Consider the following 4758-nt stretch of genomic DNA (forward strand, 5'->3'; position numbering starts at 1 on the left):
AGAGTCTGACATTGAAAGTAGGCGGAATTTCACGGGAGTGTTCAGTGCGCCTAAGTATTTACCTTCTCAAACCGTTTGTGTCAAAATGGGTCACCTTTTGATTATAACTTGAACTCAAAAAGGTATTTTCTAATAAAAAAATTGCCAAATGCTGTAACTGTTTCAATCTAACAGAAACACAATAATTAAACCAGGAGAGTGCCAGCAGTACAGTGGCCAAAACAACCAACATGGTCTCACTTTATTTCTTTGATTTGTGTCCTAGTTGCTTTGCGGTCGGTATTACGTTTGACGTTTAGTTTTTCCAAGGCAAGTTGGCACTTACTGAATGACTTGATGATCTGGGACAAACCTCGTAAGTAAAGAGGGAGAAGCCGACTTTCCTCCTTGTTGCTTAGTGTTTCCTTTCGTGTTTAGAGCTTTATTATCATGATCTCCTTTCGCTCAAGCACGGTATATTTTGAAATAAAAGATATATGAACTGATGATATTGTCACGGAATCGTGACGTTGCCGAAGACAGGAGACTTCGTGTTGGGATTTAACTGTTTATTTGGGCGAACCTGTGCCCGGTAAACGGAAAGTCCAATTACAGCAGCAGTCTCGCACAGATAGAATTCTCGGACTGATAGCGGCGAACGGAGCGTCGGCCTTCGATCAACAACTGACAAGCGGCGAAGCGCGTCGGCATTTATACTCTTGCCGCCGAATGTTCTAGCGTTATCGCTGGCGGTGGCGTAGGTTCCAGAACAATCTGTACTGTTCTACAGTGGGCGTGATCTTATCGAAATGATCTACTACTGTCCGGAACCTTCTCGAAAACTGCAGGTGCGGTTTGCGCTGAGAATCGTGTGGTGTTTTGGGACGATAACAAAAACTTAGGAAATGGAACGTGGTAATATAGGTCGCCGATCTAATCTTTAAAAAATGGCATGGCACAAAACGTTATCAGAGGAAGAAGAAGAAAAAAAGGAGTGAGAGAGCTCAATTTGCAAGAGCTTTAAAATTAATGGATGCATAAAAGAGCTTCAATGTCTTATAGGTCGCGCTAGTGACCTAGCCTCAAGCGGGCCACTTCCATGTTTCGAACAAAAGAGCTAGCTCTTCAGCCGATTCACGGGAACGTTCGACGGCTCATAATTTCATCTCTAAAGTACACTGCAAAAAATATTTTCCCTTGAATACGTAAAAAGGCGTAGGTAACATGCTGCCACCCACTTCCGTAAACAAAATAGTACACCATGAATAACGCAGAGCAGATGGAACGTACAGCCCGTTCGACTTTCACACACATCTCCGCAATGAAGAAATAAGTAACAGCTGCCATAGAACAACAGTTTCTCTGTAGGGCCATTTCTCACACATTATTCATAACTCTATCCCTGCATGTCCGTGAATAACAAACGTTTCTCCATTAGATTCAACATGAGGCATACGTAATCAGCAGATATTTTTTCTCCATGTAGAAGATCAATTAAAATTTCCCAGGCCACTATTCGAACTAATCCTGTGGCAGCATCACCTGGGGACTTTTGACAGCACCTGCATATGCTAAAAATTTTACGAAGTCAATTCAAACGTTTAAAAATAAAGAAAAAGGTTTCCTATTCACTTGTATTGAATTTTACTTTCCCATGATCATAAAACGAAATACAGCACAGACATGCTACAAATCGTGTGAACAAAAGTTGTCAACAAAATTATTTTACTTCGCCGGCTTTGTATCTGGAATTTAAAATACGAAGAACAAATATCATAACTTCCAGATACCCAAACCACCTGCGTTGTTTCCTCATTGTAAGAGTATTGTGCAGACTTCGGTTTCTGAAAAAGACGAAAACATTTTGTCAGCACAACCACACCAGGTGAGTTCAGAGCAAGAAAACAGTGCGAGCCCAATTAATTTATTCATTCCAAGACTCCTAATAGGCCGTGTTAGAGGCATTGCCTTGAAGCACAAAAATAAATGATCACAGAAAATAAATAAAAATACGTATCATACAGAATGAAATGGCTGAAAGCACAAGCAACTTCATAAACACACCAAATACTTATTGGCTAACAGTATTAATTGAGATAGAAGGAGCAAAGGAGTAATTCAATGTATAAAACAATAAAACGATTAAGGTTATGCCATGCAAAATCACCCAGCGTTTTTTTTACCATCACGAGTACGGCAGAAAATATTTTCACCTTTCTTGACGTCGGAAACTTGTCGTACTTATTTAATTCCGTTGCCAAAAAATTTGCTCCCTAGTTATGAGGGTCTGTAGTATGGCGTCGACTGAGCTAAATGCCGTCAAAGAACAATTTTTTTCAAAAGTCGTTTTCAAATGCACTCAATAAATGACATTTCCAGCTAGGTAATGAAGTAAGTGTTCGAACAAAAATATTGATTTACTTTTGTATATCAATTCTTCGAAAGCTTTTCCGCGAGCAGTAATGAATAATATTGCCAGGTTTAGAATTTTTGTCTGGTATTATGGCGAATTCCAAGGACACAAATAAAATATGTGCTGGTGCCCTTCTTGACATGCTACAAATTGAAAATTATTTATGCACTGAAGTTTTTCAGATAGTCTAAAAAATTTTGAACTAAACTTTTTTTTGGGAAAATCTGTGTATTCAGCATCAAAAAGCTTCCCTTAGTAGTCGGTCAAAAAAATGCACAACATTTCATTTTGAAGCTCTGTGTACTACCTCATTATAGGTGGAGTTACTAAAGGGTATTACTTTTTAAACTCGAGAAATATTCTTTTGAAATTTTGTATCTCCAACAGCTTTACCCCTAGTTAACTCAAGTGGCATGAAGCACTCGCAAGTGGGCAATCTTCAACAGACTTCCACAGACCTGGGGTACACACAGCAAGCTTTACACGGGGCACTTGTTATTTAAAAGGGCCTATCATCTGCATTCCATTGCCAACAGAGGTGCGCTACATTGAATATCGCTTGAGTGTAGAAACCAACAGCCTAGCAAAAAGATATTTTCTGCTAGGGGGTGGTGTGTGAGGGTAAGGCGACTTTGGTCATACTTTAGGTACATTCTTGTGTGTTTGTGTGTGTGCATGTAGGTATGCGCATGCAGAACTAAGAAAATCACAGCATATCTACGAAGTGACTGACAATATGTGGGGCGAAGCTTCAGAGGGTTTTATTGGTGACGGTGAATCCGTCTGTCTGTAACTCACACTAGCACCTTCTGCTAAGACATCGATAAACTAGGCGGTCACAAACCCGTCACAGTAGAAGGACAATCTATGGCTTTAGGATAATAAATACCTGGACTGTGCAGGGGGGGGGGAGAGTTAAGCAGCCCCTACTGCCTCACCCCGCCGTGGTGGTCTAGTGGCTAAGGTACTCGGCTGCTGACCCACAAGTCGCGGGATTGAATCCTGGCTGCGGCGGCTGCATTTCCGATGGAGGCGGAAATGTTGTAGGCCCGTGTGCACAGATTTGGGTGCACGTTAAAGAACCCCAGGTGGTCGACATTTCCGGAGCCCTCCACTACGGCGTCTCTCATAATCATATGGTGGTTTTGGAGCTATGCAAACCCCACATATCAATCAATCAATCAATCAATCAATCAAATCAGCCCCTCCTGCCTCTCTGGCTACGCCACTCGTGATGACTCACAGATAAGCCCCCAAGCCATTAAAAAGTATAAAGTATACAATTATCCTTTACGCACAACATAAACGAGACTATCGTCCTGGCTACCAGCTCTTAATTTAAAGTTTGTTCGCTTCTGTAGTAATATGACAGGCTTTGGGTCTCAGAGAGCAGGGTGCTCTCCTGAAAGTCAGAAAAATAAGAAATGGTTGTTTGACGATAGCGTTTATCAGTGTACTGCATCAAAGCTACAAGCATGCTATAAGACATATGTACTGAATATAAATCAATATTTTCATTAAGTGCATAAAACACACCTATTGCATTTACAGAACTGCCCAGGAAAGCAGGATGTCTGAATTTATATATATAAAGCTGCTTGGCTCACCTGGAAGTCACCACTTTGAACCCAGTCCTTGTAGCACCCTTCCGTTGCCAATAGAATGCAGATAATAACCCTATTCCCAATTCAATTACTCCGTAGAGAGCACCAAATTCGCTCTCTGTATTCCTGGTCAGTGGGATTCTGCTGAAGATTGCCCTTGCGAGTGTGTCTTGTTGCTTGAGTAGGTGAAAAGTTGGTGCAGATACATATTCGAAAAAATATTTTTCGAATATAAAAATAACACCCTCTGGTCATTCCACCTATAATTAAATTTTCCATAGAGCGCTAAAATGAAATTTTCTCCATATTTATATTGCGACAACTAAAAATGATACCCTTCAGTAATTCCACCAGCGTGCTTTTCAATGAAATTATCTGCATATTTATAGTGCGACCACCAAGGCAAGTATTTGATGCTGAATACAGAAGTTTTTCAAACAAAGTGACACTCACAGTTTTTTCAGAGTATCTGCTATAACATTAGCGCCTGAATTATTTTTAATTTGTAGCATATTGACAGGCCACCAGCACATATTTTATTTGTGTCGTAAGAACTTTCCATATTCTCGGTAAAAACCTAAATGTAGCAACTTTATTCAATATTGCTCATGTGAAATGCCCTCAAAGAATAGATATACATAATTAGGTTATTCTTTTAAAGTTAGATAGCTTCATTACCTTGCCAGAAATGTCTTTTATCGAGTGCATCCCAAAAACACCTTTTAGAAAAAAAATAAAAAAATTGTTTGACCCCTTTTACCT

Source organism: Rhipicephalus microplus, chromosome X (genome assembly GCF_043290135.1).
Source record: "Rhipicephalus microplus isolate Deutch F79 chromosome X, USDA_Rmic, whole genome shotgun sequence".
In the NCBI taxonomy this organism is placed as follows: Eukaryota; Metazoa; Arthropoda; class Arachnida; order Ixodida; family Ixodidae; genus Rhipicephalus; species Rhipicephalus microplus.